This window comes from Phyllobates terribilis, unplaced genomic scaffold (assembly GCF_046119375.1).
Source record: "Phyllobates terribilis strain yellow unplaced genomic scaffold, ASM4611937v1 Scaffold_11__3_contigs__length_659146591, whole genome shotgun sequence".
Taxonomy (NCBI): domain Eukaryota; kingdom Metazoa; phylum Chordata; class Amphibia; order Anura; family Dendrobatidae; genus Phyllobates; species Phyllobates terribilis.
The window spans coordinates 516,980,080-517,006,583 of record NW_027362771.1 but is presented as its reverse complement, the minus strand read 5'-3'; positions in this window follow the sequence as shown (position 1 = coordinate 517,006,583).

Genomic DNA, 26,504 nt, shown 5'->3' with positions numbered 1-26,504 from the left:
TCAGACTGTACAAATACCCGTCTTATTAACTTTTTGATATTCCCGCCCCCCAAAAAAAAATTGAGTGTGTCTGTGAATGTTCAGACACAAATATATCTGTTTAAAAGAGTCTGGCTTCGGCCAGATAACTAGAACTGTGGTCTTGCAGTTCCACAGTTCAAATCTCTGTATTATCCACTTTTTTGCCATTTTTCCATAAAAAAAAACAGTTTGAGTGTCTTGCTGACTGTTCAGACACAAATATATCTATTTAAAAAAGTCTGGTATACGCCAGGAAATTAGAACTGTTGTTTTCCTCTTCCACGGTTCGAATCTGGGTGTAATCCACCTTTTTGCATAAAAAAAAAAACGTTTCAGTGTCTCGCTGACTGTTCAGCCACAAATATATCTGTTAAAAGATTCTGGTGTAGGCCAGAGAAATAAAACTGTGGTTCTCCTCTTCCACGGTTCTAATCTCCTTTTTATTACCCTTTTGCCATTGATAGTTTACACTCGCACTATTTTACTTCATTTACAATGGGCAAGGCGCGTGGCAAGGGACGTGGAACTGGACGTTCTGGTGATGTTGCGTGCAGAGGATGGGGCCGTGGCCAAAGTGAAAATGTGCCACAACCAACAGCCACATCTTCTCGCTCCCAGTTCTTGACCGAATTACTAGGGAAGCACACAACAACTCCACTATTGCTAACTGATCAGTGTGAACAGGTTATTAATTGGATAGCAGATAATACTTCCAGTCACCTGTGCACCACCACCTCCTGTCTGACTTCCACATAGTCAAGTGTTAGTAGCCGTGAGTCTTGACCGCATACTCCTCCTCATCCGGATGCTCCTTCCTCCCACCATGCCGAGTGTCGTCAGACAGCAACTGATCCCACACTTGGACACTCTGAAGAGCAGTTCACTGGTCCATTTCCATATCTGGGCCCCTCGCCTGCTCCGCTTGAAGAGGTGGAAGAGGAGTTCCCATGTAGCGATGGCCAAATATTTGAACAGCCACGGCCACAGGAAGGCGACGCTGGCAATTTGTCACAAGAGGTGGACGATGACAAGACACAATTGCCACGAAGTGAGGAGGAGGACCGTGGTGCGGAAGTGGAAGAGGAGGAGGTGGTGGATGATCTAGTAACTGACCCAACGTGGCAGGAGGACACGCAGAGCGAAGCCAGCAGCACACAGGGGGAGGGAGGCAGAGTACCCCAACAGGCAGGAAGAAGCAGTGTGGTGGCCGCAGACAAAAGGCGGGCAACCGTTCCCCGTGACACCAACACGAGGGACGTTGCCTGTACAACCGGTAGGTCTTCCAGAGCCTGGAATTTTTTTAAAGACTCTGCTGATAACCCCAAAAAGGCCATTTGTACCACCTGCCAGGCCAGCATCAGCAGGGTGACAAAACTACCTGCCTGACCACCACCAGCATGATCAGGCACATGTCAGCAAATCACCCGACTTTGTGGGGCGAACCCCTGGGTCCACGACCAGTGTCAGCGGGTGTCACCACTGCTTCTTCCGCTGTTGTGCGTGTAAGAGAACCCCCTGTTGTGTGTGCAAGGCAATCCACTGTCCATACTGCATGCAAAGATGCCCCCTCCTCTCAGTCTTCACTTGTTATGGCAGTTTCACAAGAAACAGCATCAAAGTCCACGTCCCACCGCAGCATTCAATTGTCCATATCCCAGACCTTTGAACGAAAGCGCAAATTCGCAGCCAACGCCCCACAGGCCACAGTCCTAAATTCTCACATTTCAAGACAGCTTGCGTTGGAAATGCTGCCTTTTACCCTGGTGGAGACGGAATCCATCCGCAACCTTATGGCGGTGGCTGTCCCTCGGTACTTGGTACCCAGCAGACACTATTTTGCCCGGTGTGCCATCCCCGCACTACACAAGCACGTGTCCCAAAACATCTGCCGTGCCCTCAACAACACAGTTACTGAGAGAGTCCACCTGACAACGGACACGTAGACAAGTGCTTGTGGCCAGGGGCGGTACATCTCCCTGACGGCGCACTGGGTAAACATAGTGGAAGCCGGGACCCAGTCGGACCTTGGGACGGAACACATCCTCCCCACACCGAGGTTTGCCGGCCCTATGTCAGTCAGAGTTGCCCCCACAGTGTACAGCTCCTGCGCATCATCCTCTTCCTCCTCCTCATGTTCAGCCTATATCTCAGATATCACCACATCAGTTACAAGCTGGACGCACGGCAGTACTGCCTCCGCCAAGAGGCAACAGGCTGTGCTGAAACTCATAAGCTTAGGTGATAAACCTCACATTGCTTGAGAGTTGTGGACAGCTGTGAAAGAGCAGGCAGATCTGTGGCTGACACCGCTGAACCTACATCCAGGCATGGTCGAGGCGAGGCGAGATCACACACGTACCATGCCTGGCTCATGTGCTTAACCTCGTGGTCCAGCGATTTCTTAAATCATACCCCGAGTTGCCAGATCTGCTCGTCAAAGTACGCCGCCTGTCAGCTCATTTTTGGAAGTCAGCTACAGCTTCCGCCGCCCTTGCAGTGTTGCAGCAGCATTTGCAGCTTCCGGCACATTGACTGGTGTGTGATGTCCCCACACGTTGGAACTCTACCCTCCACATGTTGCAAAGGATTTGTGAGCAGAAGAGAGCAGTTGTGGAGTACCAGCTGCAACAAGGCCGTCAATATTCAGGTCAGACTTCACACATAAGACCTCAGGAGTGGACCTGGATGTCTGACATATGTACCATCCTGACAAACTTTGAGGAGTCCACCAAGATGGTGAGTGGTGATGACGCCATCATTAGCGTCAGCATCCCACTTGTCTGTCTTTTGCAGAGAATTAAAGAGGAGGCATTGCAGCCAGAGTATGATGAGATGGATCAAGAAGCTGTAGCGGGCGATTACACAGAGCCCAGCCTCATCTCATCCCCACGTGCATTGGGGGGCAATGAGGGAGAGGAGGAGGAGGAAGAACAGGAGCTGGTATCATGCGCTGTAGACGGGAGTACCTGTACAACTGTCATACCGTCGGTTCAGCGTGGTTGACCTGAGGACAGGGGGGAGGAGGAGAAGGAGGAGAGCATGGTCAGTCGTCATCTTGGTGAGGACACGGAAGTCTTGCCCGTTTCCAGTCTGGCACACATGGCTGACTTTATGTTACGCTGCCTTAACCGTGACCCTCGCGTTGTCAAAATGTTGGGTGACAGTCATTACTGGTTGGTGACCCTTTTAAACCCCCGCTTCAAGGAGAACTTTCACTCTCTTATTCCTGAGGTGGAGAGGTCTACAAAAATGGGGCAGTACCAGAAGGCCCTTACTGCAGAACTGTTAAAAAAATTCCCATCTGAACACGCTAGCGGCAGAGGTCACAGTTCGTGAGTTGCGAGAGAGACGCAACTCCAATCCAGCAGAGGCAGGGGAGCACTGTCAAAGTTCTGGGACAGTTTTCTGAGACTTGCCCAGCTTACAGGCCCTGAGGTGCGAGGTACTCTCACAAGGAGTGGAAAGTTTCAAAAGATGGTGAGGGAGTACCTTGTCGACCGTACCAGCGTCCTCCGTGATTCCTCTGTGCCTTTTAATTATTGAGTATCCAAGCTGGACACTTGGAATGAACTCGCTCTGTATGCTTTGGAGGTCCTGGTCTGCCCTGCCGCTAGCGTGTTATCGGAGCGTGTTTTTAGTGCCGCTGGGGGAATTATAACTGATAAGCGCAGTCGCCTGTCAACTGACAATGCTGACAAGCTGACACTTATCAAAATGAACAAGGGCTGGATTGGGCCAGACTTCTCATCACCACCAAATGGCTATGGGAGACCCACTCCCCAATAATGGCAATAATGTTTTTAATATGCTGTACTGCATGGCTCTTGAAAGGGACAGTGCAAGTTCCTCCGTCCTAATTTTTGGCAGTTTTTGCTTGGAAGTCATAGGCAAAGACTATGGGAGACCCACTCCCCAATAATGGGAATAATGTTTTTAATATGCTGTACTGCATGGCTCTTGTAAGGGGCATTAAAATCATCTTGTTAAGCTACTGTGACCTCCACGTCTCTTCCAAGGGTCATAGATATTGTCTTTTTATTCCATTGGGACCTCCACGTCTCTTCCAAGGGGTATTGATATTGTCTTTTTATTCCACTGTGACCTCCACGTCTCTTCCAAGGGGCATTAAAATCATCTTGTTAAGCTACTGTGACCTCCACGTCTCTTCCAAGGGTCATTGATATTGTCTTTTTATTCCACTGAGACCTCCACCACTCTTCCAAGGGGCATTGATATTGTCTTTTTATTCCACTGTAACTTCAACCACTCTTCCAAGGGGCATTGATATTGTCGTTTTATTCCACTGCGACCTCCACCACTCTTCCAAGGGGCATTGATATTGTCTTTTTTTTCCACTGTAACCTCCACCACTCTTCCAAGGGGCATTGATATTGTCTTTTTATTCCACTATAACCTCCACCACTCTTCCAAGGGGCATTGATATTGTCTTTTTATTCCACTGCGACCTCTAACACTCTTCCTAGGGGCATTGATATTGTCTTTTTATTCCACTGGGACCTCCACGTCTCTTCCAAGGGGCATTGATATTGTCTTTTTGTTCCACTGGGACCTACACGTCTCTTCCAAAGGGCATTAAAACTATCTTGTTAAACCACTCTGAACTCCACGTCTCTTCCAAGGGGCATTAAAACCATCTTGTTAAACCACTCTGAACTCCACGTCTCTTCCAAGGGGCATTAAAATCGTCTTGTTAAGCTACTGTGACCTCCACGTCTCTTCCAAGGGTCATTGATATTGTCTTTTTATTCCACTGGGACCTCTGCCACTCTTCCAAGAAGCATTGATATTGTCTTTTTATTCCACTGGGACCTCCACCACTCTTCCAAGGGGCATTAAAACTGTCTTGTTAAACCACTCTGAACTCCATGTCTCTTCCAAGGGGCATTAAAACCGTCTTGTTAAGCTACTGTGACCTCCACAGCTCTTCCAAGGAGCATTGAAATGTTGTTTTTAAATACCTCTAACCTCCACGACTCTTCCAACGGGCATTGCATTTCCTCCTAATTTTAGTCAGCTTTTGCTTTTCAATGCATAGACGAACACTAAGGGAGACCCACTCCCCAATAATGGGTAGAAGGTTTTTAGTACGCTGTAATTCACGTCTGTTTCAAGGGGCATTGCAGTTCCGCATAATTTTTGGAAAGCTTTCCATTCACTGCTTAGGCCAACAGTGTACAGGAGACCCAGTTGCTATAAATGGAAAAAATGGTTTAGTTAAGGCCCTCTGACCTCCATGTCACTTCCAAGGGGCATTGGAGTGCCTTGAAATTTTTGGTAGGCATTGCACTCACTGTATGCCCTATAACTGTGTAGCCGAACCGCTCCTTTTGGTACAGAAACATATCCTACAAGACATGTGTGGTTGACTGGCCTGATATTGATGTGAATGGTCACTGTTCCTCCTGCTCTTTCTCCTTTGCCACCACCTCATCCATCATTCATCACCTGAAGCTTTTACATAGTTACATAGTTTATAAGGCCGAAAAAAGACAAGCGTCCATCCAGTTCAGCCTATTTCTTGTGCACTGCAGCTATTCCGCAGCATTGATCCAGGGGAAGGCAAAAAAAAAACATGCGGTATAGGCCAATTTACATCATTGAGGAAAAATTCACTTCCAGACACCAATCTGGCAGTCAGATTAAATCCCTGGATTAATTAACTAAGCATATGATGTAATTTTATTGTTCTCAAGAAAGGCATCCAGGCCTCTCTTGAACTCATTAAGTGAGTTGGACATCACTACTTCCTCTCCCAGAGAGTTCCAGAGTCTCACGGCTCTGACCGTAAAGAATCCCTTTCTATGCTGGTGCAGGAACCTCCTTTCCTCCAGACACATAGTGTGCCCCCTCGTCTTTGTCACCATCCTTAGTATAAACAGGTCATGGGAGAGATCTCTGTACTGCCCCCTGATGTATTTATACATGTTTATGAGGTCTCCCCTAAGCCTTCTCTTTTCCAACGTAAATAGGCCTAATTTTGACAACCTCTCTGGGTATTCTAGTCCCTCCATTCCCTTTATTGCCTTAGTCGCCCTCCTTTGTACCCTCTCTAGCTCCAATATGTCTTACCTGAGCACCGGAGCCCAGAACTGTGCACAATATTCTAAGTGCGGCCTTACCAGCGCTTTATACAGAGGAAGAACAATGTTCTCATCATATGCCCCTATTCCTCTTCTGATGCATGCCATGACTCTATTTGCCTTCGCAGCTGCTGCCTGACACTGGGCACTCCAATTTAATTTGCTATTAACCAAGACGCCCAGGTCCTTCTCTATGTCAGATTTCCCCAATGGTTTCCCATTTAATATGTATGGGTGACTGCTGTTTTTCTTTCCCATGTGCATGACCTTACATTTATCGGCATTGAACCCCATTTGCCATTTTTTGGCCCAACTCCCCAATTTATCTAAATCCTCCTGTAGCTGTGCCCTATCCTCATCTGTATTAACTACTTTACAAAGTTTAGTATCATCTGCAAATATTGCTATTTTACTATGCAACTCTTCCACTAGATCATTAATAAATATATTAAATAATATAGGGCCCAAGACAGACCCTTGAGGCACCCCGCTAGTAACCCTGACACACCCTGAGCTTACTCCATTGATAACCACCCTCTGCTTTCTATCACTCAGCCAGCTATTTACCCACTTGCACACATTATCCCCCAGACCAAGCATTCTCATTTTATATACCAACCTTTTGTGTGAAAAAAATTAGAAAAAAACTAAGCGACAACAAAACCCTGGATAGCATAGAAAAAAGTCTTTTTATTAAATACACATATAGTAAAGTTACATAATATCATAGAGCTTAAAGGCACAAAGTGCGACATGTGTGAATAAAAGAAAGGAAAAAAGACACCGAGGGTCCCCTCAATAACCCCTATAGTTAATAATTAGAGATGTATAGTACTAACATCAAAAATTCATACATCAAAAAAAGTATCATCATCAAAAGGGGGAACAATTCCCAAGTACCTGATAAAAAATGACAAGTACCGATGATATATCCAAGAGGAGACCAGTGGGAGGGGGAGGATGCGGTACATTGATGACATTCTGTTTATCTGGCAGGGATCTGAGGAACAACTTCAATTCTTTATGCAGTCTCTTAATTTAAATGATTTCAATATTCACATCACATTTCAATACGATAAGAACAAAGTTACGTTTTTGGATGTAACTATCCAAAAAGACGAACGTGAATTCCTTCAGACAAGTATCTTTAGGAAAGCTACGGCCACCAATTGCATACTACATGCCTCCTCGGCACACCAAAGGTACATGATTCGCTCAGTACCAATGGGTCAGTTCCTCAGATTACGCAGAATCTGTTCTGATAATCGTGAATTCATTAGACAATCTAACGACCTTAAGATACGATTTCTCGAGAGAGGCTATAGTGGGCGGTCTGTCAAAAGGGCGTTCAATCGGGCACTACGCTCCAAACGATCGGATTTACTTTACAATTACAAAAACAATATCAATAAGCAGAATCATGTGAGATTTATCACACAATATCATTCTCAGTTTGCTCGTATGCGTTCTTGCCTCACTAGGGCTTGGCCCATTCTCCAAACCGATCCTATTATTTCTAGATTCATACCCCCTTCTCCCAATATTACTATCAGGAGGTCAAGGAACCTTCGGGATTTTTTGGTCCGTAGCCGTTATCAACCCACTCGGGGGAAGTCATTTATTGACGGGTCTGGTCCTGCGCCTGGATGCAGGCCGTGTGGCCGCTGCATTGCCTGTTCCAACATTGAACATGCCACTCAATTTTTTAATTCATCTCATACCAAGACATATGACATACGTAAGTTCATCAATTGTATGTCAAGATATGTGATTTATTTTGCCACTTGCCCTTGTGGCCTTATATATGTGGGACTTACTTCCCGCCAACTCAAAATTCGAGTTCGTGAGCATGTTCTGGGCATTCAGTCTGCGGCAGGCCACGCGGATGTTTCCACGCTCAGGACCATTCCCCGTCATTTCAAACTACATCACAATTGTGATAGTTCTGGTTTGAGAGTTCGGGGTATAGATCTACTTCCCTCCACTGCTCGCGGCGGTAAAATGAGTCAACGTTTGGCCCAATTGGAGGCCCGTTGGATATGGTTATTAGACACAGTCCATCCGAAGGGCTTGAACGAGTCTCTTAGCTTTGTTCCTTTCATATGATTGTTTCCCGGTTGTGGCCATCCTCCCCCAAATACATTTGTGTCGCATTTTATGTGTTACGTGTTGCTAATTTGTTTCATATTTTTATCCATTTTTTTAGATTTTTATTCATCTACTTACGTGGTCAACTCACTATGGTCCTCACTCTAGCCTCTTCTTCCGGTGCATGTGTTCTATTGCTGCTTCTATGGTCATGCCCCCTTCGATTGATTCATCTTTCAGCGATGATTGCTTGCTGTCCTTATAAATGTTTTCCATATGGCTATCTATTTTCTATGCTACCCTATTAGGATTTGTGTATATCATGGCTAGGCTGTTTTCATTATTCAATTTACATTATTGTTGTTATGCAAATCAACCTTCTGTAATCTTGTAGGTTATTTGATCTAGATTTTATGCTAATCTTGTCTGGTTTATGACATCTCTATATCGGCTTTCGATACTTTTTACCTATATAATTGTTATAATATCTTTGAATGTCCGATTGTAATACTTCACTATGTTTATGAATTGATTGACATGTATTGGCTACTATATATTGGTGGCCCACCTTTGGGCTTACTACTTTGTCCTTTACTATATTTGCATATTCATCGATATGTTACCTGATCAGCTATATAGCCTCATATTTCTATGTACTTACTAGCTGTTGCCTATTCACATTTACCTTGCTTAATACATTTAGGTTCCAATTGCGGCTTATTGAGTGTAGGCTCTGCTATTCAGCATTCCTATAGAGTTACCTATGTCTCTCTGGGTTGCCTGGCGACCACGAACGCTTCCGCGTCATGTTGGCGACGCGTGCCGCGGCTCTCTGCATCTCTATGTGAGGACCTGCGTGCCGGTCAGCTGACCGTCACGTGGGCGTCACATGATGTGGACGCCGCGGCTCGCCCTGCCTACTATGACGCGAGAAGCGTCATTAAGGTCCTGAGGCATAGACATACGTTTCAGCAGCTGTGCACCATCTGACAATCACTAGACCGGCTATTTAAGAGGCCTCAGTAGTGTTTCCTCCAAGCCCCCTGACGAAGGCCTGCCGAAACGCACGTAGGGGTGACACCGATCTCCCCCCTCCTCCCCCTCCCACTGGTCTCCTCTTGGATATATCATCGGTACTTGTCATTTTTTATCAGGTACTTGGGAATTGTTCCCCCTTTTGATGATGATACTTTTTTTGATGTATGAATTTTTGATGTTAGTACTATACATCTCTAATTATTAACTATAGGGGTTATTGAGGGGACCCTCGGTGTCTTTTTTGCTTTCTTTTATTCGCACATGTGGCACTTTGTGCCTTTAAGCTCTATGATATTATGTAACTTTACTATATGTGTATTTAATAAAAAGACCTTTTTCTATGCTATCCAGGGTTTTGTTGTCACTTAGTTTTTTTCTAATTTTTTTCATGTTTCATTGCGATGCCCTATTTAGTTCCACTTATATGTCTGCATACTAGCATTTTGAGATTGACACTATAATGCGGGCGTTTCTGTGGTATATCTTTTCAACCTTTTGTGTGGCACGGTATCAAACGCTTTGGAGAAGTCAAGGTATACAACATCCACTGACTCTCCCCGGCTTTGTTGTAACGGGAGTCATAGAACTGGGATAGTAGCTGGGAAACATCCAGCAATCCTCGGAGGAGGTAGGATATGCGCCAAAACGCTGACCACCTCAGGCCTAGCCGCTACTACATACATGTGGTTGCATTCCAAGGAACAGAAAGCTAAGGAGATGGATGGCCTCATGATCATGAATAATTTACTGGTTGTGTAGGAGGCCGACCACTGCTGCTGTCTATCTTCTGAACATTGTGCTGAAGCCTGATTGACCCAGGACCCACAATCGTCTATGTCTGGAGGACGTGTTGCATCCCAGTGTCCAACTGTGTCCCGGCTTCCTCAATATTAACCCAGTGTGAAGGCATCAGTGAGATGGACCATCCCTGGCCACATTCACTTGTCCACGTGTTTGTGGTTAGGCTGTCCTTCCCACTAAATGCACTGGGGAGGGCACAGGTAATGTTTTGGTATTCGTGCTTGTGTATAAGGCGCACCAGGACAAATAGGGGCGGCTGGGGACCGTTTATGGACACCCAGCCGCCCCCAGGCGGCTGGGGACCAATCGTGGACACCAGGACGCCGGGCGGCTGGGGACTGAGTATGGATAACAGGCCGCTGACGCAGCCATGACGTGGTGGCCAGATTCCGCCTCCACATGCCTAAAAGGCCCAATTTCAAGTGCACGCAAGCAAGCAGTATGGTATTGCAGCCTGGGGTGGGTGGCAGACTGCATACTTGCGCTTGCATTGCAAGGAATGGGGGAGGTACAATTGAACACTGCCCTGGGACAAGGACTTGCATGGGGATAGTTGCAAGTCTGCTTCTTCTGATGCGGCAAGGATCACTTTTGATGGGCACACTTTTAGGCAGTGACCTGGATGTCAGAGATGCTTCCAGGGGTCTTCCCCATGCTGTTCCCATGTCTTTTCAGCACTGTATGCATGTGTCACACAGCACATGGCCAGATAAGGTTGTAAAATGTTAAAATTACATTTCCCGGTGAATGCCTTTGTCATGGTTGAATACAATACAAAAGTGCAAAAACGCATAAAAAATGCTACTTGTGAACATAGCCCAAGGTGTGGGGGAGTATTTTTGTTTTTGGTTATTTATTTTACCCTATACACAAGTCTTTACCCTGGAAAGGATGTTCCTTGACATATTTCACAAGAAACCAGTTTCAGTTTAGTTTTTGAACCTTTTATTGTGAGCCCTTAAAAGTGGCTTAATACCTCTGACCATGTTGTTGACAGCAGTGACCTGGGTGTCAGAAATGCTTCCTGGGGCTGTCCCCATGTCATTTGAGCACTGTCACTATCGTTTTGGGCACTTTTTAGGTTTTCTACAGACTGCGGGGGTGCCGCCGCAAAAATGCTCGGGTCTCCCAAAGACTAACATTGGGCTCGTTGCTCGGGTCGAGCACCCGAGTATCACATTGAGCTCGGCCCGAGCTTCGAGCACCCGAGCATTGTAGTGCTTGCTCAACACTAATATCTATACTATGGCTTTTGTTGCTTTTGGAAACATGGCAATGTGCTAAATCTAATTGGGGCAGACTGGAGGTGTCTGTACCCTCTAGTAGATGGATGTCAAACTTAAACACACAGAGGGCCAAAATGAAAACTTGGACAAAGTCGAGGGACAACCAGTATACAGTATGATGGGCCCCACATTATTCTCCATACAGTATAATGGGTCCCACATAGTCCTCCATGCAGAATAATGGGCCTCGTATAGTCCTCCATACAGAATAACGGGCTACACATAGTCCTCCATACAGAATAATGGGTCCCCACATAGTCATTCATACAGAATAATGTGCCCCCACATTGTCCTCCATACAGAATAATGGCCCAACACAGTCCTCCATACAGAATAATGGGCCCCACATAGTCCTCCATATGGAATAATGAGCCTCACATAGTCCTCCATACAGAATAATTGTCCTCACATAGTCCTCCATACAGAATAATGGGCCCCACATAGTTCTCCATACAGAATAATGCCCCCCCCCATATTCCTCCATACAGAATTATGCCCCCACCCCACAGAGGGCCAAAATGAAAACTTGGACAAAGTCGTGGTCCAACCAGTATATAGTATGATGGGCCCCACATAATTCTCCATACTGTATAATGGGTCCCACATAGTCCTCCATGCAGAATAATGGGCCTCGTATAGTCCTCCATACAGAATAATGGGCTCCACGTAGTCCTCCATACAGAATAATGGGTCCTCACACCTTCCTTCATACAGAATAATGTGCCCCCACATTGTCCTCCATACAGAATAATGGCCCCACACAGTCCTCCATACAGAATAATGGGCCCCACATAGTCCTCCATACAGAATAATGGGCCCCACATAGTCCTCCATACAGTATAATGGTCCTCACATAGTCCTTCATAAAAAATAATGGGCCCCACATAGTCCTCCATACAGAATAATGGGTCCCCACATAGTCCTTCATACAGAATAATGTGCCCCCACATTGTCCTCCATTCAGATTAATGGGCCCCACATAGTCCTCCATACAGAATAATGGTCCTCACATAGTCCTCCATACAGAATAATGGCCTCCACACAGTCCTCTATAAAGAATAATGGGTCCCACATAGTCATCCATACAGAATAATGGGCCCCACATAGCCCTCCATACAGTATAATGGTCCTCACATAGTCCTCCATACAGAATAATGGGCCTCACATAGTTCTCCATACAGAATAATGCCCCCCCATAGTCCTCCATACAGAATTATTCCCCCATCCCACAGAGGGCCAAAATGAAAACTTGGACAAAGTCGTGGGCCAACCAGAATACAGTATGATGGGCCCCACATAATTCTTCATACAGTATAATGGGTCCCACATAGTCCTCCATGCAGAATAATGGGCCTCGTATAGTCCTCCATACAGTATAATGGTCCTCACATAGTCCTCCATACAAAATAATGGGCCCCACATAGTCCTCCATACAAAATAATGGGCCCCACACAGTCTTCCACACAGAATAATAGGCCTCACATAGTTCTCCATGAGGAATAATGGCCCCACATAGTCCTCCATACAGAATAATGGGCCCCACATAGTCCTCCATATGGAATAATGAGCCTCACATAGTCCTCCATACAGAATAATTGTCCTCACATAGTCCTGCATACAGAATAATGGGCCCCACATAGTCCTCCATACAGAAAAATGGGTCTCACATAGTCCTCCATGCAGAATAATGGGCCCCACATAGTCCTCCATACAGAATAATGGGCCCCACATAGTCCTCCATACAGAATAATGGGCCCCACTTAGTCCTCCGTACAGAATAATGGCCACACAAAGTCCTTCATACAGAATAATGGGCCCCACATAGTCCTCCATACAGTATAATGGTCCTCACATAGTCCTCCATACAGAATAATGGCCTCCACACAGTCCTCTATACAGAATAAAGGGTCCCACATAGTCCTCCATACAGAATAATGGGCCCCTATATAGTCGTCCATACAGTATAATGGTCCTCACATAGTCCTCCATATAGAATAATGGGCCCCACATAGTTCTCCATACAGAATAAAGCCCCCCCCATAGTCCTCCATACAGAATTATGCCCCCACCCCACAGAGGGACAAAATGAAAACTTGGACAAAGTCGTGGGCCAACCAGTATACAGTATGATGGGCCCCACATAATTCTCCATACAGTATAATGTGTCCCACATAGTCCTCCATGCAGAATAATGGGCCTCGTATAGTCCTCCATACAGAATAATGGGCTCCACATAGTCCTCCATACTGAATAATGGCCCCACACAGTCCTCCATACAGAATAATGGGCCCCACATTGTCCTCCATACAGAATAATGGGCCCCACATTGTCCTCCATACAGTATAATGGTCCTCACATCGTCCTCCATACAGAATAATGGGCCCCACAGAGTCCTCCATACAGAATAATGGGCCCCACACAGTCTTCCACACAGAATAATGGGCCCCACATAGTTCTCCATGCAGAATAATGGCCCCACATAGTCCTCCATACAGAATAATGGGCTCCACATAGTCCTCCATATAGTATAATGGGCCCCGCATAGTCCTCCATACAGAATAATGGCCCCACATAGTCCTCCATACAGAATAATGGGCCCAACCTAGTCCTCCATACAGAATAATGGGTCTCACATAGTCCTCCATACAGAATAATAGGCCCCACATAGTCCTCCATACAGAATAATGGGCCCCACCTAGTCCTCCATACAGAGTAATTGGTCTCACATAGTCCTCCATACAGAATAATAGGCCCCACATAGTCCTCCATACAGAATAATGGGCCCCACATAGTCCTCCATACAGTATAATGGTCCTCACATAGTCCTCCATACAGAATAATGGCCTCCACACAATCCTCTATACAGAATAATGGGTCCCACATAGTCCTCCATACAGAATAATGGGCCCCACATAGGTCTCCCTACAGAATAATGCCCCCCCATAGTCCTCCATACAGAACTCTGCCCCCACCCCACAGAGGGCCAAAATGAAAACTTGGACAAAGTCGTGGGCCAATCAGTATACAGTATGATGGGCCCCACATAATTCTCCATACAGTATAATGGGTCCCACATAGTCCTCCATACAGAATAATGGGCCTCGTATAGTCCTCCATACAGAATAATGGGCTCCACATAGTCCTCCATACCGAATAATGGCCCCACACAGTTCTCCATACAGAATAATGGGCCCCTCATTGTCCTCCATACAGAATAATGTGCCCCACATAGTCCTCAATACAGTATAATGGTCCTCACATAGTCCTCCATACAGAATAATGGGCCCCACATAGTCCTCCATACAGAATAATGGGCCCCACACAGTCTTCCACACAGAATAATGGGCCCCACATAGTTCTCCATACAGAATAATGGCCCCACATAGTCCTCCATACAGAATAATGGGCTCCACATAGTCCTCCATATAGTATAATGGGCCCCGCATAGTCCTCCATACAGAATAATGGCCCCACATAGTCCTCCATACAGAATAATGGGCCCCACCTAGTCCTCCATACAGAATAATGGGTCTCACATAGTCCTCCATACAGAATAATAGGCCCCACATAGTCCTCCATACAGAATAATGGGCCCCACCTAGTCCTCCATACAGAATAATGGGCCCCACATAGTCCTCCATACAGAATAATGGCCGCACATAGTGCTTCATACAGAATAATGGGCACCACATAGTCCTCCATACAGAATAATGGGTCCCACATAGTCCTACATACAGAATAATGGGCCCCACATAGTCCTCCATACAGAATAATGGCCCCATATACTCCTCCATATAAAATAATGGCCCACATAGGGCTCCATACCAAATAATGGGCCCCACATAGTCCTACATACAGAATAATGAGCCCCACATAATCCTCCATACAGAATAATGGGTCCCACATAGTCCTCCATACAGAATAATGGGCCCCACATAGTCCTCCATATAGAATAATGGCCCCACATAGTCCTCCATACAGAATAATGGCCTCACATAGTCCTCCATACAGAATAATGGCCCCACATAGTCCTCCATAAAGAATAATGGTCACACATTGTCCTCCATACAGTATAATGGTCCTCACATCGTCCTCCATACAGAATAATGGGCCCCACAGAGTCCTCCATACAGAATAATGGGCCCCACACAGTCTTCCACACAGAATAATGGGCCCCACATAGTTCTCCATGCAGAATAATGGCCCCACATAGTCCTCCATACAGAATAATGGGCTCCACATAGTCCTCCATATAGTATAATGGGCCCCGCATAGTCCTCCATACAGAATAATGGCCCCACATAGTCCTCCATACAGAATAATGGGCCCAACCTAGTCCTCCATACAGAATAATGGGTCTCACATAGTCCTCCATACAGAATAATAGGCCCCACATAGTCCTCCATACAGAATAATGGGCCCCACCTAGTCCTCCATACAGAGTAATTGGTCTCACATAGTCCTCCATACAGAATAATAGGCCCCACATAGTCCTCCATACAGAATAATGGGCCCCACATAGTCCTCCATACAGTATAATGGTCCTCACATAGTCCTCCATACAGAATAATGGCCTCCACACAATCCTCTATACAGAATAATGGGTCCCACATAGTCCTCCATACAGAATAATGGGCCCCACATAGGTCTCCCTACAGAATAATGCCCCCCCATAGTCCTCCATACAGAACTCTGCCCCCACCCCACAGAGGGCCAAAATGAAAACTTGGACAAAGTCGTGGGCCAATCAGTATACAGTATGATGGGCCCCACATAATTCTCCATACAGTATAATGGGTCCCACATAGTCCTCCATGCAGAATAATGGGCCTCGTATAGTCCTCCATACAGAATAATGGGCTCCACATAGTCCTCCATACCGAATAATGGCCCCACACAGTTCTCCATATAGAATAATGGGCCCCTCATTGTCCTCCATACAGAATAATGTGCCCCACATAGTCCTCAATACAGTATAATGGTCCTCACATAGTCCTCCATACAGAATAATGGGCCCCACATAGTCCTCCATACAGAATAATGGGCCCCACACAGTCTTCCACACAGAATAATGGGCCCCACATAGTTCTCCATACAGAATAATGGCCCCACATAGTCCTCCATACAGAATAATGGGCTCCACATAGTCCTCCATATAGTATAATGGGCCCCGCATAGTCCTCCATACAGAATAATGGCCCCACATAGTCCTCCATACAGAATAATGGGCCCCACCTAGTCCTCCATACAGAATAATGGGTCTCACATAGTCCTCCATACAGAATAATAGGCCCCACATAGTCCTCCATACAGAATAATGGGCCCCACCTAGTCCTCCATACAGAATAATGGGCCCCACATAGTCCTCCATACAGAATAATGGCCGCACATAGTGCTTCATACAGAATAATGGGCACCACATAGTCCTCCATACAGAATAATGGGTCCCACATAGTCCTACATACAGAATAATGGGCCCCACATAGTCCTCCATACAGAATAATGGCCCCATATACTCCTCCATATAAAATAATGGCCCCACATAGGGCTCCATACCAAATAATGGGCCCCACATAGTCCTACATACAGAATAATGAGCCCCACATAATCCTCCATACAGAATAATGGGTCCCACATAGTCCTCCATACAGAATAATGGGCCCCACATAGTCCTCCATATAGAATAATGGCCCCACATAGTCCTCCATACAGAATAATGGCCTCACATAGTCCTCCATACAGAATAATGGCCCCACATAGTCCTCCATAAAGAATAATGGTCACACATAGTCCTGCACACAGAATAATGGGCCCCACATAGTCCTGCACACAGAATAATGGGCCCCACACAGTCCTCCATACAGAATAATGGCCCCACATAGTCCTTCATACAGAATAATGGGCCCCACATAGTCCTGCATACAGAATAATGGGCCCCACATAGTCCTCCATACAGAATAATGGGCCCCACATAGTCCTCCATACAGAGTAATGGGCCCCACATAGTCCTCCATACAGAATAATGGGCCCCACATAGTCCTCCATACAGAATATTGGCCCCACATAGTCCACCATATAGAATAATGGGCCAGACATAGTCCTCCATATAGAATAATGGGCCCCACACAGTCCTCCGTATAGAATAATGGGCCCCACATAGTCCTCCATACAGAATAATGGCCGCACATAGTGCTTCATACAGAATAATGGGCACCACATAGTCCTCCATACAGAATAATGGGTCCCACATAGTCCTACATACAGAATAATGGGCCCCACATAGTCCTCCATACAGAATAATGGCCCCATATACTCCTCCATATAAAATAATGGCCCCACATAGTCCTCCATACCAAATAATGGGCCCCACATAGTCCTCCATACAGAATAATGAGCCCCACATAATCCTCCATACAGAATAATGGGTCCCACATAGTCCTCCATACAGAATAATGGGCCCCACATAGTCCTCCATATAGAATAATGGCCCCACATAGTCCTCCATACAGAATAATGGCCTCACATAGTCCTCCATACAGAATAATGGCCCCACATAGTCCTCCATAAAGAATAATGGTCACACATAGTCCTGCACACAGAATAATGGGCCCCACATAGTCCTGCACACAGAATAATGGGCCCCACACAGTCCTCCATACAGAATAATGGCCCCACATAGTCCTTCATACAGAATAATGGGCCCCACATAGTCCTGCATACAGAATAATGGGCCCCACATAGTCCTCCATACAGAATAATGGGCCCCACATAGTCCTCCATACAGAGTAATGGGCCCCACATAGTCCTCCATACAGAATAATGGGCCCCACATAGTCCTCCATACAGAATATTGGCCCCACATAGTCCTCCATATAGAATAATGGGCCAGACATAGTCCTCCATATAGAATAATGGGCCCCACACAGTCCTCCGTATAGAATAATGGGCCCCACAATGTCCTCCATACAGAATAATGGCCTCACATAGTCCTCCATACAGAATAATGGCCCCACATAGTCCTCCATAAAGAATAATGGTCACACATAGTCCTCCATACAGAATAATGGCCTCACATAGTCCTCCATACAGAATAATGGCCCCACATAGTCCTCCATATAGTATAATGGGCCCCGCATAGTCCTCCATACAGAATAATGGCCCCACATAGTCCTCCATACAGAATAATGGGCCCCACCTAGTCCTCCATACAGAATAATGGGTCTCACATAGTCCTCCATACAGAATAATAGGCCCCACATAGTCCTCCATACAGAATAATGGGCCCCACCTAGTCCTCCATACAGAATAATGGGCCCCACATAGTCCTCCATACAGAATAATGGCCGCACATAGTGCTTCATACAGAATAATGGGCACCACATAGTCCTCCATACAGAATAATGGGTCCCACATAGTCCTACATACAGAATAATGGGCCCCACTTAGTCCTCCATACAGAATAATGGCCCCATATACTCCTCCATATAAAATAATGGCCCCACATAGGGCTCCATACCAAATAATGGGCCCCACATAGTCCTACATACAGATTAATGAGCCCCACATAATCCTCCATACAGAATAATGGGTCCCACATAGTCCTCCATACAGAATAATGGGCCCCACATAGTCCTCCATACAGAATAATGGCCCCACATAGTCCTCCATAAAGAATAATGGTCACACATAGTCCTGCACACAGAATAATGGGCCCCACATAGTCCTGCACACAGAATAATGGGCCCCACACAGTCCTCCATACAGAATAATGGCCCCACATAGTCCTTCATACAGAATAATGGGCCCCACATAGTCCTGCATACAGAATAATGGGCCCCACATAGTCCTCCATACAGAATAATGGGCCCCACATAGTCCTCCATACAGAGTAATGGGCCCCACGCAGTCCTCCATACAGAATAATGGGCCCCACATAGTCCTCCATACAGAATATTGGCCCCACATAGTCCTCCATATAGAATAATGGGCCAGACATAGTCCTCCATATAGAATAATGGGCCCCACACAGTCCTCCGTATAGAATAATGGGCCCCACATAGTCCTCCATACAGAATAATGGCCGCACATAGTGCTTCATACAGAATAATGGGCACCACATAGTCCTCCATACAGAATAATGGGTCCCACATAGTCCTACATACAGAATAATGGGCCCCACATAGTCCTCCATACAGAATAATGGCCCCATATACTCCTCCATATAAAATAATGGCCCCACATAGTCCTCCATACCAAATAATGGGCCCCACATAGTCCTACATACAGAATAATGAGCCCCACATAATCCTCCATACAGAATAATGGGTCCCACATAGTCCTCCATACAGAATAATGGGCCCCACATAGTCCTCCATATAGAATAATGGCCCCACATAGTCCTCCATAGAGAATAATGGCCTCACATAGTCCTCCATACAGAATAATGGCCCCACATAGTCCTCCATAAAGAATAATGGTCACACATAGTCCTGCACACAGAATAATGGGCCCCACATAGTCCTGCACACAGAATAATGGGCCCCACACAGTCCTCCATACAGAATAATGGCCCCACATAGTCCTTCATACAGAATAATGGGCCCCACATAGTCCTGCATACAGAATAATGGGCCCCACATAGTCCTCCATACAGAATAATGGGCCCCACATAGTCCTCCATACAGAGTAATGGGCCCCACATAATCCTCCATACAGAATAATGGGCCCCACATAGTCCTCCATACAGAATATTGGCCCCACATAGTCCTCCATATAGAATAATGGGCCAGACATAGTCCTCCATATAGAATAATGGGCCCCACACAGTCCTCCGTATAGAATAATGGGCCCCACAATGTCCTCCATACAGAATAATGGCCTCACATAGTCCTCCATACAGAATAATGGCCCCACATAGTCCTCCATAAAGAATAATGGTCACACATAGTCCTCCATACAGAATAATGGCCTCACATAGTCCTCCATACAGAATAATGGCCCCATATACTCCTCCATATAAAATAATGGCCCCACATAGTCCTCCATACCAAATAATGGGCCCCACATAGTCCTACATACAGAATAATGAGCCCCACATAATCCTCCATACAGAATAATGGGTCCCACATAGTCCTCCATACAGAATAATGGGCCCCACATAGTCCTCCATATAGAATAATGGCCCCACATAGTCCTCCATAGAGAATAATGGCCTCACATAGTCCTCCATACAGAATAATGGCCCCACATAGTCCTCCATAAAGAATAATGGTCACACATAGTCCTGCACACAGAATAATGGGCCCCACATAGTCCTGCACACAGAATAATGGGCCCCACACAGTCCTCCATACAGAATAATGGCCCCACATAGTCCTTCATACAGAATAATGGGCCCCACATAGTCCTGCATACAGAATAATGGGCCCCACATAGTCCTCCATACAGAATAATGGGCCCCACATAGTCCTCCATACAGAGTAATGGGCCCCACATAATCCTCCATACAGAATAATGGGCCCCACATAGTCCTCCATACAGAATATTGGCCCCACATAGTCCTCCATATAGAATAATGGGCCAGACATAGTCCTCCATATAGAATAATGGGCCCCACACAGTCCTCCGTATAGAATAATGGGCCCCACAATGTCCTCCATACAGAATAATGGCCTCACATAGTCCTCCATACAGAATAATGGCCCCACATAGTCCTCCATAAAGAATAATGGTCACACATAGTCCTCCATACAGAATAATGGCCTCACATAGTCCTCCATACAGAATAATGGCCCCACATAGTCCTCCATAAAGAATAATGGTCACACATAGTCCTGCACACAGAATAATGGGCCCCACATAGTCCTGCACACATAATAATGGGCCCCACACAGTCCTCCATACAGAATAATGGCCCCACATAGTCCTTCTTACAGAATAATGGGCCCCACATAGTCCTCCATACAGAATAATGGGCCCCACATAGTCCTCCATACAGAATAATGGGCCAGACATAGTCCTCCATACAGAATAATGGGCCCCACATAGTCCTCCATACAGAATAATGGGCCCCACATAGTCCTCCATACAGAATAATGGGCCCCACATAGTCCTCCATATAGAATAATGGGCCAGACATAGTCATCCATACAGAATAATGGGCCCCACATAGTCCTGCACACAGAATAATGGGCCCCACATAGTCCTCCATACAGAATAATGGGCCCCACATAGTCCTCCATATAGAATAATGGGCCACACATAGTCATCCATACAGAATAATGGGCCCCACATAGTCCTGCACACAGAATAATGGGCCCCACATAGTCCTCCATACAGTATAATGGTCCCACATAGGGGTGGCAGTTCTGGTGTCGGGTGCCAAATATAACCACCCTACGGGCCAGATTTGGCTCACAGGCCAGAATTTGACATGTGTGCTCTAGTAGGAGCAGATAATGCAATGGCTCCCCAACAAGAAACCAAGCAATAGGAAGAGTTAAACATGGCTTTATTTATTGACATCCAATATGAAGGCACCATGACTTTAAATGATACACAACAGAAGAACTTTTTCCACAATCTTGTCTAGTCTCTGGTCTCTCCACCTTTTCTGGCACACCTGAGCTCATGTCATCACTGATCATTAAGCGCAATCTATCGCAAGCAATAACCTGTCCTCACCACCCAACTTGCACTACTGGACAGTGCACTTCTGAATGACTAATGCCTTCCATCAGCCTGTGGCCTATGGTTCCTTCAGGTGCAGATGTCTAATCCTCTGTTGCTTAGGGCTCATGAAGATGTCCTTTCAAATCAGTCCAATCTCAGACTACAAAGCATGGATTGGCCGCGGCTCTCCTCTGAGAGTGACAGCCTCATAGAAATACATGAATCTACGACACGATTGGGTCGGGAGAGCTGCAACCAGTCCGTGCATTGCAGTCCAAGATCTGCCCGATTTGCACAGATGTCCTCATGAGCCCTTACTAGTTTCACCTGGCTTTGGCTAAGGTACTTAATTCAGGTGGCACACACTTGCACTCTCCCTCAGCTCTGCTCACCCACAAATTGGCCGTTGCAGCTAATTAAAGGGAATCTGTCAACAGGTTTTTGCTATGCAATTTGAGAGCATTGTGATGTAGGGGCTGAAACCCTGATTCCAGCAATGTCTTACTTGCTGGTTTGCATGCTGTTATTTTGATAGAATCAATGTTTTTCTTGCTGCAGAAGTGTTCTAGTGGTGCTCAGAATGCTGAGCCCCAAATAACCCCCCCAAAATACTGACACATCGTACATTGATTGAAAGCTACTAATCAGTGGTGAGGATGGGTTTATACAGAGCAGTTGGCTAGGAGGCACTAGTTCTGTAGGGATAATCTCAAGCAGATAAAATGCTGATTGTATTGAAACAGCAACACACAAAGAAGTGATACATCACTGGAATCAGGGTCTCTATCCATAAAATATGCTTTCAGATTAAATAACAAAAACCTGCTGACAGATTCCCTTTAAGCCAGCATGAAATATTTCCCAGCCCCCACAGTATCTCCTCTCAGAGAGTTCCTCTCTGTCTCCTCTTCTCCTTTATGTGTGGCCAGCCTCCTTCACCTGGTACAGTCACAGAGGGAATCTTCCCTCTGTAACCTGGAGCAACACATATGCTTCCAGGGGTGGACATATAGCTGATGCAGCTGAACCGGGGCCTGGAGGGAGTGGTGGGCCCTTTAAACTAGAAAAGGGCCATGAGCTCTTTAATATATATTGTATGTGGCTGGTGGCTGCTGAATTTCCTGATGGGCCCCAGAACCAGTAAGGGGTCCTTCAAGTTGAAAAGCTCCCCTGCAGCGCTGCATAAACTCCACCCCTGCTCCACCTGAGGATGGCCGGGCTCCCAGCGAAGGAGAGGATGGAGGTTGCAGCCAATGATGGCAACAGGCCTGCAGGATAGGAGGACAGCTGAGGGGACAGCAGGAAGATGGAGGTCCTCCAGCTCCACCTACTGTCCACTGCTCCTGGCCACACAGCACAAGAGAAGGTACAGGAAACAAATTCCAGGCGGTCTTTTGCAACTTTATTTATTTATTTTACTCACTTACATAGCTCCATTAATTACACAGCGCTTTACAGACATTATCATCACTGTCCCCATTGGGGATCACAATCTAGATTCCCTATCAGTATGTCTTTGGAATGTGGGAGGAAACCGGAGAACCCGGAGGAAACCCACACAAACACGGGGAGAACATACAAGCTCCTTGCAGATGTTGTCCTTGGTGGAATTTCAACCCAGGACCCCAGTGCTGCAAGGCTGCAGTGCTGCCCCTAACTTATGAAGAAATAGAGAGGTATAGTAATTATACTTGTTAGTTTCTACATACAACTTGTGCTGCTTGTACTGTATATACTGTATGTGTATGAGCCTGTCACTGTGTATATGTAGGATATGCGTATATACACCAGTATATCTGGTACGTGTATATCTGCCTGTATATCTGGTGTGTGTGTACTTGCCTGTATATGTGTGTATCTGCCTGTGATAAATAGTCTTAGCCATGTGACTGACTTGTTTATGATGTAGTTTGTGCTTGTCTGATGTATTTGTTCATTGTGTGTCCTACACTTCTGTGATGTGTGTATTGTACTCATGTGATATTTATATGTGCAGTTGTGTGATGTGTGTGTTGTATATATGGTAGGTGTGTATGTGCCTATATATCTGGTATGTGTGTATGTGCCTATGTGGCACCCCCGGGGTCTGGTTTTCCACAGTAATGTAATGTTATGTCTGAGAGCAGGTGGGAGGTCCTTTGGTCAGGGATCCTGTGCATGCCACACCTCCTGCCCAGTCTTGGGAGGGGAAGAACTTCCCCTGTATAAACCCGGGGCTGAGGCAGGGTGAGTCAGACAAGGAGAGTGGAGAAGAGAAGCAGCATAGGAAACAGCAGAGTTACAAGGAGTCAGGGGCTGGCAGCTACAGAGCTCGCCCTGACTAAGAAGATTCTTTACCGGACCCGGAGTCCGAGGCTCTGGGGACTAAATCCTCCCCAGCAGCAGAATCCGTCGGGCAGGGGATTTCAGGTCCTCTGGCCCAGAAGCCTGAAGGCACGGTCACACGCGTGGGACCAGCACCGCCATCGTGGAGCGGAAGCCATTAGAAGGCCCCGAGTCACCGGCCATACGGGTGAGCACCACACGGTACACTCAGGGACGTGGGCTACTTACATCAGCTTCTAGCAAGGTAGCCAGAAGAGTACAGTCAGTTTGGGAGGCCTACAACTACGCCTGGCCAGGGGAGATCCCATCTGCTCAAAGACTGACCAGGCCCCGTTTGCTAGCAAGTACTCCGGGAGGGTCTGTCGTTGTTACCAGTAAAGACCCTGAACTACACCGTACCGTCTCTGAGTGGTTCCTGCTACCCCCATCATCCACGTCGGCTGCCCTGAGACCATACCCCTCCCGTTGGGGGTTATACTATCACGCTGCATAATCCTACCATCGGCCTCAGCGGTCTGCCCTGCAGCAGCAGCTCCCTGGCTGCACTCAACGGGTGGCGTAGTCATCAACTATTTACTACTAGTAGACTGCCGTCCAGTTTGACTCCCTGGGCACGGACCGGGTCACCGCCACGAGACTACAACCCTCCACGGATCCGGCTCCGGGTAAGCTCCCGCGTGCGCACCGCAGCGCGACACAGGCCCAGGGGCGCGTCAACTTTGGCGTAGTCGGCAGGATTTCGTGCCCGCAACCACCGGGTACTGCGTGCCTGAAAAGCAAAGACTGTTCAAACTTACCAGTGGTGAAGGTTTCCCGCCATCCGGCGCCATCTTCTACCTTCTTCCCGCCATCCGCGAAGTTTTCCCGCCATCCGGCGCCATCTTCGACCTTCTTCCCGCCATCCGTGGAGTTTTCCCGCCATTGGACGCCATCTTGAGGACGCCGCGCGGGAAGAAGAGGGGCGTGGACTCCGAAAGCGCGCGAGAACTGAAGCCCCGCCTCACGTCCGGACGTTGCGTAAGGTCCTGGAAGGAGCCCAGCAGACGCCGACGTCACAGGAGCGCGACGGAAGGTCCTCAACCCTGACGATCCACTGCGGAGCCGCGGCCTACGGAAGAGGATCATCGCAAGGTAGGCCACGGTCCACTAGGGGGGAGGAAGATGTCGGATACGGAGGAGAGCTTCACTGCCTCAACCCCCGCCAGCGCTACCGCTGCTGCAGTTATGCCCTTCACCATGCCCTATATCCCGGGAGCAGCTTGGCTACCCCAGTACTCAGGGGAGTCACATACCCTGCATGACTTTAGAGAAAAGCTGGATAGCCTCTTCCAGGTGTACCCCCTCACAGAAGAGCAAAAAGTGAGCATCCTGGTGGCCCAACTAACCGGGGCAGCCAAAAGGGAAGTAAAATCCTGGCCACCTGGGAGGAAGACTGTCGCAGGGATACTAACCCGGCTGAAGGACACCTTTGATACCCGCACCTCAGCCGAGATTAAGCTTAGATTCTACGGGTGCAAGCAGCGAGCGCATGAGAGTATAAGGGACTATGCACTAAACCTACAAGAGGCCCTGAGGGCCATAAAGCAGACCGACCCTGATGGGGTGGGAAACGAGGACAGGCTGTTGACTGAACAATTTATAGAGGGTTTATATTGCAATGCCCACCGAACCCAGTTGCGGGCAATGGCCTTACAGGATCCCCATCTGGACTTTGCACAGTTCAAGGACAGAGCCATCCGGGTGCTCCGAGAACCGGCACCAGGTGGCGTTGTGACCCACAGACGCCCCACTACCACTTACTACCAGGAGGCGGCGCCCTTGTCAGCAGGGCCTGTGGGAGCTGATGCGCAGGCTTTGGACAATGACCCGGCTCCAGACCTACACCATCAGGTCCAAGAGCTAGCTAAGAGCGTTGCTGCGCTAACCCGAACTGTGCAGTCTTTACAGGTTTCCACCCCAGGGAAGATCCAGCTGGCATCCGGACCGGAGGACATCCCGTGGCGTCGACCAAGGAGGACCCCACCGGCCAGAGGAAGACCCAGTGACCGATACAGTGAGGACGGACGACCCATCTGCCGCCGCTGCAATCAACCCGGACATATGGCAAGGTACTGTTCTTTAAACGGGCACAACCTGGGGTAGAGGGCCAACCCCCAGGAAAAAGATCACCAGG